This window comes from Ranitomeya variabilis, chromosome 2 (genome assembly GCF_051348905.1).
Source record: "Ranitomeya variabilis isolate aRanVar5 chromosome 2, aRanVar5.hap1, whole genome shotgun sequence".
NCBI classification, from domain to species: domain Eukaryota; kingdom Metazoa; phylum Chordata; class Amphibia; order Anura; family Dendrobatidae; genus Ranitomeya; species Ranitomeya variabilis.
In genome coordinates this window covers 247,417,175-247,431,637 of record NC_135233.1, presented here as the reverse complement: position 1 = coordinate 247,431,637, position 14,463 = coordinate 247,417,175, and the positions used below count along the sequence as shown (strand labels likewise).

At 44.4% G+C, this 14,463-nt stretch overlaps 1 protein-coding gene across 1 annotated transcript in view; it reads left to right on the top strand.

The window, feature by feature from the left end:
* Positions 1-10,726: 10,726 nt before the first annotated feature.
* CARD9 (caspase recruitment domain family member 9) overlaps positions 10,727-14,463 on the top strand; it is a 30,052-nt gene continuing 26,315 nt past the window's right edge. Inside the window, exon 1 of the mRNA XM_077284473.1 lies at positions 10,727-10,860. The gene's annotated coding sequence lies outside the window, so the exon portion shown is untranslated. The remainder of the gene's footprint in view (positions 10,861-14,463) is intronic.

Below are 14,463 nucleotides of genomic sequence, written 5' to 3'. Positions count from 1 at the left end.
GCCAGGACTTCACGTAAGGAAGGAAACGCGCGAAATATTAAGCAAACAACGCTGCCGGTTCCCTCGGTGAGGTCCAGGCTGCGTCGGAGAGGTGAGTATAGCAATATTTTTTATTTTAATTCTTTATTTTACACATTAATGTTGTTTCGATACCGATACCACAAAAATATCGGATCTCGGTATCGGAATTCCGATACAGCAAATATCGGCGGATACCCGATACTTGCGGTATCGGAATGCTCAACACTAGCCCCTTTCCTTATACTTACTCAGGGTAAGTTAGTGTTGAGGCCAGTTTCTTCTTTTCTCCCTAAGGTGATTTTGAGTGTTCACCTTAATGAAGACATTGTTTTACCTTCCTTTTGTCTGGCCCCATCTCCTATTGAGAAGGCTTTGCACAGTAAGGACGTTGTTAGAGCCGTAAAATTGTATTTATCGGCTGCTGGCTCATTTAGGCATTCTGATTCCTTGTTTGTTATACCACAGGGCCCTCGTAATGGTCAGGCCGCCTCTAAAGCGATCATTGCTCAAAAATCAAGTCTGCTATTGTCCAATCTTATAAGGCTAAGGCCAGGGTGGCCCCATTTAGGATTATGTGCGCACTCCAAGCGAGCGGCAGGAGCTTCCTGGGTGATTTTTATCAAGGCATCGGCTTTGCAGCTTTGTTTTACAGGGTCCACACTTTTGCCTCAGCAGTTGCAAGCCTTGGTATGAAGATACTGCAGGCGGCAGTAGCCTAGACTTCCGCTTAAGCTATGGCGGGAGACCAGGTGGTAACGGTATGAGGTTTAATACTATCCCACCCTAGGGACAGCTTTATGACATTCCATGGTTCTGTGTCCCCCAATAAGACGAACGAGAAAAATAGATTTTTTTACTTCTCGTAGTCTTCACTGAGGGACTTCCCTTGGTTGCCTGGTTGGGCATTCAGCTATGTTTCTTCATGCCTTAATTCTTTTCTTTTCTCCTCCTGCTTTCTCACAAAACTGAGGATGCCTGACTCCCACCACTGCAAAACATTAAAATAATATATCCCCTTAGCTTCTGGCTTTTTTTTCCCCAAGCAATCTCTTCTCTTTTTGAATCAGGAGTCATCGTACCCTTACACTCTCGGGAAGGATTCACAGGCTTTTATTCAAACCTGTTCATGGTTCCCAAAAAAGACTGGGCTGTTCACCCCATTTTGGACGTGAAACACCTCAATACGTGAATTAAAATTTTGCCTTAGCGATAGCCCTTCTGCATGCCGCGATCACAGTTATCCCTTATCTGTAGGACATACTTGTTAAGGCTCCTTGGTCTCAGAATCTACAGGTAACCATGGGCAGCCTATCTCGCTTCAAATGGATCATCAACAAACCAAAGAACTCCCTGATTCCCTACCAACTCTTCATCTTCCTAGGGATGTTATTCAACACTGCCGAGGTGGGAGTATTCTTTCCGGAAGACAAGACTGCCCTCCAGGTCAGTGTATGGATCATGAGGGACCCTTTTCCAATCCTCCTTTGCTTCTGCATACAATGGTTGCCTGCATAGAAGCTATTCCCCTCTTTCTCTGGATCTCTCCATTATCCTGCTTGCCAGGTCCGACATTCCTTTCACTAATGGATTTCTTCACCTCTGATTTGACTGGGCCGGCTATTCCTTCCTCACTAATCACTGCCAAATACTGATCATAGATGCCAGTCTCTTGGTGCGTAGCAGTTTTTCTTCCAGTTTACCATCCAGATAAGCTGGAATCATCAGGAAACCGCCTGCTCTTCAACATCTTGACGCTCTGAGCCATTCAGCTGTCTCTTCTTCGTTGGCAGAACAAGCTTGCAAACATCCCAAATTGCATTCACATCGACAATGCCACTGCCGTGGCATGTATTATCCACCAAGCCAGTACACACATCTAACCACAGAAAAGAGGAAGTAAATGGACCACCACCAAAGAGTATGATCCTTAAAAATTAAATTTTATTAAATAAATCACTAAAATGGACACTAAGAAATGAGAAACTGCTGAACACCAATAAGCAGAGACAACTGTTACCAATGCAATGCAATGTGCATACAAATATCCCAAATTTAGATAAGTCAATAGTTTAGTGTGCAACCAAAAACAAAATTAATTTAGCAGCAAGAATTGAAAAAAGTGCAATTTGCGACGCCAAAATTGTTAAGACATGAACATGATATCAAATACACACAATATATCTGACAATATGAGGCTAATGGAGCAAACCAAAAACGAAAAAAGCTGCCAAAAATAAAAAGCTTGTTACTTACTTTTAGCTATTTCCAGCCAGCACTTTATACTTTCTTTGCTGCTTGTGGTGGTCTGCTTTATTTGATAGGCCTTAGTAGCCATCTCTTATACTTATGATCCCATTTGTTGTCAATTATATAGTCCAGCACTTTGCACTTCGTTGTTATTACTGATGTGTATATATTTTGTTCTATTTTGACATATTTATGCATGTATTTATAGTCCTTATTCTTAGTGCTCCCCTTTTAATTTTTGGCAGCTTTTTTCATTTTGGGTTTGCACCATTAGCCTCATATTGTCAGATATATTGTCTGTATTTGATACCATGTTCATCTGTTAACAATTGCACTTTGCACTTTTCTTTTTTCAATTCTTGCTGCTAAATTAACTTTTTGCTTTTGGTTGCAAACTAAACTATTGACGTATCTAAATTTGGGATATTTGTATGCACATTGCATTGGTAACAGTTGTCTCTGCTTATTGGTGTTCAGCAGTTTTTGATTTCTTAGTGTCCATTTTAGTGATTTATTTAATAAAATTGAATTTTTAAGGATTATACTCTTTGGTGGTGGTCCATTTACTTCCTCCTTTCTGTGGTTCAATGTACTTAGGAGTTTTTGTGTCCTTATTACTTGATTTTGGACTTAATACATGCTTAATACAGTACACACATCTGTCCAGCCATGTCAGATGTTTACCATATTGTTTTTGGACAGAGTACTGAGTCCCATGTATCTCAGCAGTTCACATACTCAGAAAAGAAAATTATGCCGTCGATTACTATCTGGAGGGCAGTGGTCCCTTCATCCAGACGTCTTCCCCCAGATTTGATCTGATGGCTTCTAGGATAAATCACAAGGTTCCTTGATTTATCCAGTTCCTGCGACCCTCTAGTAATCACATACAACGTTCTGTTGATTCCTTGGTAACACTTTGTCCTTCTTTACGTTTTCCCTCCCCTTCCATTGCTCCTCAGGCTTCTCAAGGCAGAAGGGTTTCCAGTCATCCTCATGGCTCCCGATTGGCCAAGAAGGTTCAACCTTGTCACAGATGCCTCCCAGATGGGTCAGACCTGCTTTCCTACGGTCTTCCCTTTCACCTGAGTTCACAGTCACCAAATTTAATGGTTTGGCTATTGAGGCCACAGATTTTACAGTGATTACTAAATATCCTCTTACACAAAATACAGGTTCAGATCACACGGTACGATGCATATAATAATGGATGTGCCAGGAGCACAATAATACTATATAGGTTCCTGCACACATCACTGTCAATGCCACAATATATTTGGCTTTAAAACAACCTTTTCTTCTGTCTGCACACCAGTCTGGCCAAGAGAAAACTGCTCTGGCTGTCTAAAAAGTTTCCCTCTATAAATACCTTATTCTATTTTTAGTTGCAGTAGTTCTTATCTGTTGAAGAATGTGGCAGTGTTTCCATTAAAACTGATATTTTGAGCCTTTTTGTTTGACAATTGTCTAATTTTACACCTTTTGTCATGGGTTTACCGCAACAGAGAGGAGCCAGAAGACCGCAGTGTCTGATTTTTCCTACTCCTGCACTGATTAGAAGCACTTCACCTTCATATTAAACTGTTCAGGTTTAATTTAGCAGTGCAGGGGTTAATCTGTTCAGTTAAGAGCTCCTGGAAGCTTTCCTTCCTTAAGGCTCTCAGCTGTGCACTGTTAGCCACTCCCATCTCCTATATAATCTGGGAACTGGCTAGCACTCATTGTCCGAGCTAGCTTATGCTGTGTGGCTGGAGGAGGTTGGATGTTGTTGAAGGCGTTTGGTGGATTGATCTCTGACTGTTGCTAGGGTCCCTTTCTTTTACTTTGGTTTAACCTCATCCTCCACTCCCCAATGCATTCCTCTGTTGTCTGTGTGAGTATATTTGTATGTTTGGTATATTTTGTTACCTCTGTTCGTATTACCTTGCTAGTCTGGTAGGTGTATTACGGTACACTACTACTCTCCTTTTCCCTGAGTGGGGGAAGGGTACCGACTGAGGGCAAGGTACATGACCCCGGCATCTTCACCATCAGAAGTAAACCGGTGAGAGCTAGGGCGCCTCTAGAGCTGAGGACAGGGAAGGGGACCCTGGACAATAGAATCGTGACACCTTTGGTGACCAAGGAGCCATCCTGGCATAACTGTGGCAGTAGAACCCATAAGCGGCTGTGGCATATACCAAGCGTGGCATGTGAGGTATTACCAGTGTAAAACGCTCACGTATACACATTATAATCTGTGGGGCTGCACACATGACCGTGTGTTCACAGTGACCATGTGTCTGTGTGACCCGCTTATAAATATGTCCGTTTTTCTCCTGCAGCACAGATGTCAATACGTCCCTCACACGGATAACCTAAGATGTGACGTCCGTGTGCTGTCTGAGTGACACGTACCGGAATAGAAATTACAGATGCTTAGGTGTTGAATGTGCAATTGCATGGGGTAGATGGAAGGTTATCCGTGAGATATCAATGCCATGTGTGTGTAGTTTACTGTGCATGTATTTGTCTAATAAATAATTTAAAACATATTTTTTGAGAACCAGCCAAGGTAAAGCAGACAGCTGTTGGCTGATATTATCAGACTGGGAAGGTCACTGGCTATTGAATTTTTTTCTCCCACCCCTCCATCGCACTTGGAATTTTAATTTCCTTTTTTTTTCAGTGCATAAATGGTAAAATAAATGGTATCATTAAAAACAACTATAACTTATAAAAATTGATCCCATCAGTGAGAAATGATCCAGAGGGCCTGATACAATGTGTTCAGCTTATTCCTATCTGGTCTGGTGCTTTTCTTTTCAGGAATCAGGATGTAACCAGTATCGAACTATAGACAGAGTAAGACCGTGTTCACCCTGCCGTATTATGGTAGCAGATCTGCTGCTTGCGCCCCAATCTCGAAGATGTAGGCAGGTTTGCATTGCTCAGGGTTAGTACCCCGCAGGCCTTTGATAGCGTGTTGTGTCTGCAGTGCGGCATGTTGGACCTGTAGAGCCGCTGACAGAGGCTCCGTGTTATTATGATGGTGGCGCTGTAAGAACGTATACTGGTTATACAGGACGGACCTATTACTGTATGTGCAGGATAAGAACATCCCACCCTTGTCTTTATGACTACCCTACAGATTATACTCATCCGTACCTGTCCTGAATATGAAAGGTATTCATGTACGATGCTGTTCATCTTTTTGGTGTTAAACATGACTGTCCTTCAAAAAACAGCGCCACACCTGGAGACTGGAGTAGAGGGTTTTTTGGAAAAAGAGAAAAAAACAGCCATATTTTTTTCTAATCTTGGGGAATCCCTTTGTCAGAAAGATATAACTGTCAATTAATTAAAGGGATTGTATCCAAAAGGATTGTACACTTGTAAAATATCATACCCTGACGATACTCTCCCTCTTCCGGTCCAGTGTCAGCTCTACGCTGCTGCTTTGGTCTCTGTGGTTTGGCTGCAGCGATGACGTTATCTTGACAGCACACTTGAATGCTGCAGCCAATCACTGAGCCCAATGGCTCTGATGCCAGCAGTGAAGTGCACAGTGGACGGGACAGCATGAGCCACAGAGCTCAGTGACTGACAGCAGCGGTGAAGTGTGCAGTCAACATGATGCAATCACCGCAGTCAAAACAACGGGGTTGGACCGGGAAGGGTGAGTCGTAGATGAGGCTTCTGCTTGCAGAAGTGAGTGCCGTAGTAAGTGAACAGTGGAGGTCTTAGGTCCTGGACCCCCACCGATTGATAGCACATATAAGTATGTAAAATATATTTACAGTATAAATATACCCAAATTATAGGTACCGTTTTAAGCGAATTAGGTGGGGGGTGAGGTTATAGTTCCCATAGGTATGACCTATTAAAACTTTGACCATTTAAGGGGCTTTTCATTTTAAAAGCGGGTGCCCAAAGGATTGCTGTTTGAAAAACGTGCCAGAAGAAGGTGGTAGTCCGGCGAAACGAGCTTGGGGAGTACATCCTGACCCACAGAACTATAAGGGAGAGATAGGATAACAACTACATTGTGCTGATCCTGTAGGTCAGGATATACTCCCAACGTACGTTTCGCCAGATTACTGACTTCTAGGTATCTGACGAAACCTGCAAAATTACACTGTTACTTTTACAGTGTTACTGTATTGGTGAAGCAAAGAGCGTAGATGTGAATTGATATAATACAAAGTCGGAATGCCAGTGGTATTGGTATAACGCGCACCGATCTTCTGTACATACGGGTCATGTTAGTGCTGCGTATATAGCGCAGCATTACGGTAATAGTGACTGGGACCTGACTCCTGTACAGTGACCTGAATATGACTCCTACTAGTTAGTGATTATTTATAACAAACTCGTCTATCCTTCTCTGAGAACCCTAACACCTTCATATTTCTCAGCAGGAGGAGCTATGTGAGGGCTTCTTTTTTGCAGGGCGAGATGACGTTTTCTGGATAACACATTGGGGTAAGTATGACATTTTGATTTTCATACTGAATTTTTTGTGGTGTTGCAGCAACCAAAAAAACCACAAAAACAAATTTTGGCGTTTTTTAATTTTTTTGTGTTTACCAAATCAGGTTAATTATTTATATATTTTGATAGATGTGACAATAACGTGTATTTTTTTCTTTATATATTTTTTTTATGTTTTAATTGGGGAAAATGGGAGTGATTAGAACTTTTATGGTCCACCACAGTATTGCTGCCTATAGTAAAAATCACGGTCTCCTTTGAATCCCATGCTGGGTGGTCATTGAATGAGGCCCCCCTCATTCAATGACCACCCCGTCAGTGTTTGACAGCAGCATTTAACAGGTGATAATTCGCAGTCGGAGCCACGGCTGTTAGGGGCAGGTCCTGGCCATTTTCCACCCGATATTGGGCAGACTGATCCCGTGAGCCCGCTCCATACACCCGCTAGTGGCTTGCTCCGTACATGTACGTCAGATGTCGTTAAGGGGTTAAACTAACCCTGATTGGCTTCCGCTTACTAAGATATTGTCTGGATGTAAAACTGCATCATGGCCACCTGGACCCGACACCATGGACCCGACAACCCAAAGAAACGACATTATGGTCCTCGCTTGCAGAGGCGCCTCGTAGCCCGTCCTGTGCCGTCAGCTTGTTGTTGTAGCGGGTCTCGGTGGAAGGTTTTCTAAGATCCCTTTGTTATGTCAGCCTCTGCTCGCCCTGCACCTTGTCTATACGGCCGCTGTGATAGAGAACATGAAAAACCCGTCTGTATTCATTCATTTTAGCTCACATTTTTTAGATTCTTGCTTTTGAGTGAATGCAGCAGCGAGGCCCATAAATTGGTGCTCGGGTACAAAAATGCACTATGGCTCCATACACGCCGTAGAATGGCACCTATAGATTCCTACTGTGACCCACAGGTCAACCATTTGCTCCATTGTCCGCATTATTACAGGGCACAGTATGGCGGTACGAGGAGCTGTAGCGAGGAGACTCTCCCCAGGCCTCTGAGCTAACAGATACTTTTGTGCGAGACCTTAAAGGGAATGTCCAGTATATATGTGCTGATGACCATCAATATCAGATTGGTGGGCGTCCGACGTACAACTCTCCTACCAATCAGCTGTAATCCTCTCCTGCGGTGGCAGGATGTAAATGGCGTACAGAGCTGTATACACTATAATATACAATCTGGGGTATGCTAATCTGATCTGAACTATTGCTTCCATCCCTCCATAGTTGTGCACGCTTAGCTTGGTCTTTGCAATGGGGAGAGGGGTAGAAGTCACTGAAAGACGCTTCTGCTGGTGCCTTATTTCTTAAAAAAAAAAAAGATCAGGCATGTAGACATTTAACATGACCCACCCTTCTATAAAATGGCGTTGAGGGAAAGTCAGGGGACCCCCATAAACATTAGATTGTCCAGTGGTCCTATACTAATCTGTAAGTTTGGCCGATGTTCGTCTAGTGTCTGTGGATCATTCGGCAGGCAGCCATCGTTCCCAACTTTTCCATAAACGGGAACGCCCAGCCAGGTAGACCGCTCCCAGACTCCTATAGCCACAGTTTATCTCCTGGAAATACAAAAGGATCCGCCACTGAAATACCAACATCCCGATCCTTCGCTCCCCGACATCATCTGTGTTGGGAGATCCGGGCGGCCCCTGTACACATTCGATGCTGGGACGACACCAGCTCATTGCTGAAAACATAACCAACCATGTCGCGCCCAATCCAATGATATCAACCCAACCTGGGTCCATGTTCCTTCCATCCTGTAAGCCAGCCCTGGCATTTTGTAGCCACCTTTGTTTGCAGTGTTGTATCTATAAAGGCTTTTTGTAAATCATAGGGTCTCTGGAGCAGAGGGAGACACGTCAGGGAGGTTCCCCTGGGATCTGTGTAATCCACAGGTCTGAACTTGCCCCTATGTATTCTCGTCTGCATTAGTCATTCCCATGGTATTTTCCATCGCATTTTAGGAATGTGACTACTGCCATGACTAAGGGAGAGCAGAACCAGTAGATCTCGCTTCTGCATGTTCTGTTCACGTTAAAGTCTACCGTAAATTATCTGGGGCGGATCTTACTAATGCCGTCCAATAATTACATAAACTTTAGACTAGACGGTCTGAAAAATGTGCCAAATGTAACCTGGATGTCCAACATCGCGCCGTGTTGCCTTACTTTCTGCAACTTGTTTGCTCCTAAAGTTCTGTTTAAGCCACACCCCCTTGTAAAACAAGATGCAAATTAGTCTAAAAACGAAATAAACCGAGGCGGAAATGTTGTTTGGGAGATTGGGATCTGGATGCCGGGCCTGCCGACAAGCAGTATATCTTCAGAGGGTGGTCTGGAAGTGGTCATCATAAATGATATTAAGCATAATATTAAGTGGCGCTAGCACTGTGGCGATGGCAGGAGTGGATTAAGCAAAAACGTGTAGGGTCTACCATTCAGTATGTGAAGTATAAAAATAGAGTAACACTATGATAATGCCACTTATCGGATGTAATATGGAACCCTGAATAACACCGCCATATAGTGCCAACATAATACAGCTGCTATATAGTATTGCTCTACAGAAAAGACATTTAATAATGGCCATATATTAAATATTACGTGGTTGTCCAGACTTGACATAGAAGTCTGCATCCTTCTGAATGGTGTGTGTGGCGCACACTGTCAGGATTCCTCGGTATGTATACTGCATGTATACATTTTGCATACATGGTCACATGCCGACTAGACGTAATCAGCCTTCCAATAGAATTTAATTGAGAGAAGCCAGATATGTCTAGTCGACTCTAGGAGATAACAGTTAGTGCTTTTAAAATTCTATGGAGGAGCTAGAGGTACACAGGTATTTTGCTCCCAGTTCTCCTAAAGCGATAGTTTCTGTTCTCCATAGAATTTTATGAGCACCAACTGTCTTTTCTTTCTAGGAAGACTATTGGTTCGTGCACAGAACGGGGATCTAATTTCAAAAATCCTCCCTTGTCCGTACGTCATAGTTCTAAGTAGAAAATCTCACGCAGACGACTATACGGCTAAAAGGATTTATGTGCGAAGTGACTTCATCTTATTTTGTAACTGTCGCCTTCCAAAAAATAAGGAAGAAGAAAGAGGATCTAAGACGATATGAGGACATCCGATATCCTGCGCTGGTCATGTCGGATTTGTCACCGGGGATAGAAAAATTTTGATTTTGAGATGCCAATATAGTCTGATTCTGCTTAGGAAGACCCAGACTTGAGCATTGAGGCCCTGAGTAAGAACCAACAGTTCTGCCTATAGAGGCGGCACCCAACGATCACCAGGAATGATTCAGAAAGCTTCACTGATGCGTCTTGCGTTATATATACTCCGCTTTTTGTTGGGTGAGAGTGATGGTGATCAGATGATCGCTGAGATCACAACGGTCACGTGAATTCCTCCATCAAGTGTTCAATTTCCCTGCAGCGCCCCCACAGGAGATATGAAGTATTACACCCTTCTCATTACTGTGTCTAATGAATGTGTTTGATGGGTTCTACATTGGGGGACTTTTTGTAGCTGCTCTGATGGAGGATCTCAGTGGGTTCTCTTACTAAATAAGGCCCATGTGTCTGAGGTGACCAGTCCAAGGCATTGCGGTCTGTTACATTCACCCATCTGACCCGGGCCGCTCTGTGTGGGCGCACAAGAAGGAGTGGGTAGTGTTAGGGTTGTCATCCAGTCGTCTTCTAAAGGAACCCACACAGCTTTATCCAACAATGCTTCCTGATGCCCCCATATACGTGCACACTCAGCCCGGCTGAGCGTGCAGGCGTTTTCAATAGAGGAGAATAAGACGTTGACATGTCTGACAGCAGGTCAAGCACTTAAACTCAACATGCCCGATCCTCCTTTGCCCCAATATCCTCTCATGGTGACAGCCAGGTACATTCTTTTTAATTTTTTTCCCCCCACTTGTTTTGTTCTGTTTTTAGAGACAGATGATCCAGCTGCTGTGTGTAATGTGGCCGCCTACAAGGAAGTGGATGTGACACTGCGCCTCCCTGCGCCAGCCCTGTCTATAACCTCGCAGAAGAGAAGAAGAGTGGACGTCTCAGAGCCCCGCACCCTAAAGTGCCATCAGGTCAGTCCCCAGCTCATTTCATAGGTGAAAGGCAGGTAGGAGCACAGCAGAGCTCAGCTTGTCGTGGGGCACCCCACCATATGACCAGGTGTATCACCTGTGGGGTGTAATGTGGCTGCAGCTGCTCCCATTGTCTGCTTACCTGTGCGGGGAGTGAAGTAACACATTCAGCTCTGCTACATCTAGATGATCCATCACACATTTCTTCCGCTATGTTTCTGACTTATGTGTAACTGACCCCCGCGCCGGTCCCAGGCTAATGAGACAGTGAGCCCCTCTTCACTCCCCATCTTCTATCTCCTAGGATCTAGAACTCTTTTCTTTGTTTTCTGTTTGATTATCTTTATTTTAGGCTTGGTTTTTTTGTAAGTTTTTAGCATTACCATTTTAGGATCCTTAAAACTTTCTGATCTCTTATTATTATATTTATTTTGTAATTTGTTTTTTGTGGGGGATGCAAAGTGACCCAAAACAGTGATTCTGTCTTTGCAATATTTTTTTTTGAATTGTAGATATATTCTGATATTGTATTAGTTCTGACAGTTCCACGTGCAGCGACACTTAATATATGAATTTTACTTTTATTCTTTTAGATTTGTTTTAATCTTCCAGGTGATAGGAATACCTTATTTGTTTTTCTTTTTGTCGTTGTTTTTTCTACATTTTTTTCATCCCCCTCTGTATTATTGCAGTGTATTGTAAAATTACCTGTCTCCGAGGGCTCCTACCTTTTAGGTGTACAAACATGGCAGTCACGGGGACCATCAGCGAGCCCCTGGCTGCAGCACCCTACAAGCATGTTGCTGGGGGAATCAATGGGTGTCACTTCCCATTTCCAACCTCTTACAATGACTGATACAGAAAAGTGCAACTTTATCTCCTGAGGTTACAAACGTGAGCAGAGGATATATGATACGTCGCGGAGCTGCGGTTGTGAGCGCCTCCGGTGATGGCACCTACGTATGTAATGGTAGAGGTGTCCCTTCTAGCATCTGCTGTCTTCAGCTCAGACACTGTTCACATTTGCCCTGGAGTCTGCGTTGAAAATGGCTGACAAAATAATGCAGCAGGCTGCATTTGGACTGCAACCTCTAGACTGACCGGCAGTCCCCTGACTCAAAGTCAAGTGTTTCATAGGACAGCGTCTCCCAGATGAATTCACCCTAAATATATTTATCACTTGTGTAAAATCTCTGGGGGTCCCACTGCTGACCATCGAGCCAAGAAAGTGCGAACGAGGGTCCTAAAATTATTGGTGCACATACATGATCTCGCCTCCGTTCACCTCATTATTACCGATCCTTGCCAGTCCCATAGAAGTGGACCGGTGATCATGTGCAGAGATGGACATACTGTCCACATTCCTCCTTGAAAAAACAAGTTTATTGTTGCATTATGTTGTGTTCGGTAATGTGAATTGAGATATGTGTCAAATGTGTTCGTAATGTTGATGGTTTGTGTCGTTTGACAGTAGGGATAGTGAGAGTTAATGTTTGGGACTAGCCCAGAGTGGGAGGGATAAGTTAAAGGGAAAGTGACGGTTTCCTGTAGGAAGGCAGATAGAGCCTGGAGTGCATAGAAAGAGGACCTAAGGTCAAATGTGAGCAGTGTCGCATTCTGGGGTGTCCTTAAAGTGAGAGGAAACTGAAAGAAAGAGATAGCGAGATCTGCTCCAGATCTCGATGAGAGACAGAGCGACCTTCCGGAGTTGGATTATGAGAGAGGACGCCAATCTGCAAGACCCAGGGTTTATAACTCTTGAAAGTAACAGGCCGAGACAGGACTGAGTACAAGAGATGAGTAAACTGTCCAGGGTGGGAGCTCCAGAGAGTCAGCATTAGAGGAGCTAAGGAAGGCCATACTGGCACCCTAAGGGGAAAGGAGACGCAGGGGGAATACATAACTCTTGCTAAACAGGACTCTAGTGTCAGATGGTTGTGGTGAAGTAGTGAGGAACGATAAATGAAGAGGAATAATAGAAAGTACAGAAATGCTTTGAGTTGTAGAAGAAGCGTCCATAGACGGTATACCCACTATCTCTTGTATGTAATCCTTATCAAGTTCGCGTTCAGTAAAAAGTTTATTTATTGCTGATGGTCTCCTTGAATGAACTGTGAAACATCCGGTCCTGGCAAACCAGCAACATTAGTTATATGCGACCTGCACGGGCATAGCGCCCTCACAGCACAAGTCCTCCCACCCAGCCAGGACCCCCACTTTGATGTAACGTGCCGTGGGGCATATGAGAAGAGTCCCTCTCCCACGGCGTGACATTACAATCACACAAGTGCCCTCTGTTCCATTCACACCGGGGGCTGTAGGATCTTGTGATCGGTGACGGTCCCAGCAGTCCTGTGGGAGGTGAGAAATGCAGATCCACCGTGGTGCGACGATCCTGCAGGCTGGGTGGTACTTCTCATAGACAGTGAATGGAGCAGAGGCCGAGGCTGCGCACATCCGCTCCGCAGAGCCGGGTTCCTGAGCTCCGTTCTCGAGGTCGCTCGAGTTATTCTGGACTCCAGGCTTTTGGTGAAACCGACTAGACTAATACCGATCTGCGAGGGATGGGCGGATGGGTGACGCATCGGGGGCCGCTTTATTAGTATGAGAGACCCCTCTTTCAGGCTGTCACCATACAGGATTCCTCCTCCAGTAGGAGCTTGCAGTGATGTTGCTGCACCCTCTCATCTCATGAGTGCGCTCAGCATATGTTTTCATAGATAACTGGTTTGTGCAGAGCCGTCCTGCCCGGCAAAGGATTTCTTTTCTAATGGCAAGTGCAAGTTTCTTTATTCCCATATGCTTTGCAAAGGGTTAATTCCGTAGTATAACGTGACCTGCGGCGGGTTTAATATCCGCTCCACAGATCGATTTCCGCTGCAAATTTTTTTTCTGACACTTGGTATACTGTAATATAATACGGTGTGTATCCGGGCCATCGGGTCAGACCAGGAGGGCAGCCATTAATGTTTTTGGGTGAAATTCTGGTGTTCTTTCTAATGTCAGATTGCCATAACGGCCATTAGGCTGTAAAGCATGGACGCGGAGACGCCGCACATGCTGGAATTCCCGCTCGCTCCATTACTTGCCGTTATCTCGAATTCCAGTCAATGTTATGGGAAATAACAAGCTCACCCCGGTGACCGCATTACATCTCCTCTTCAGAGCGTCCATGCTAGAATGTAGCACAGAGGGTATAGAGCCGGTACAGCACGGCTCCATACACCATGTAGTGGCCGTTCTCGGGTACTGCACCTCAGATCCTATTAACGTGAATGTGATCTGAGCTAGTGTAGTGGCCATTCTCAGAGGACTCCTCTTTATTAACTTCGCCAATAGAGTATGCAAACATAGGGTTCTAACCCCTTTTAAAAGAACATTTGTCTACCTAGAAAATGTATCAGTAATTGATTGTGGTTGGACTGGAATGATGGACTGGTTTCCTGGGGGTTCATCTAATGTCCAATGTCCCCTGGCGATCAGCTGGGGGAACATAGGCAGAAAGTATTTAATTTCCCTGCAGTGCCTCCAGAGAAGGAATAAGGAATTACAGCTTCCATTTGAAACAGTGGGTTGTCCCTGTCGTGCGTAAACTTGCTAAGT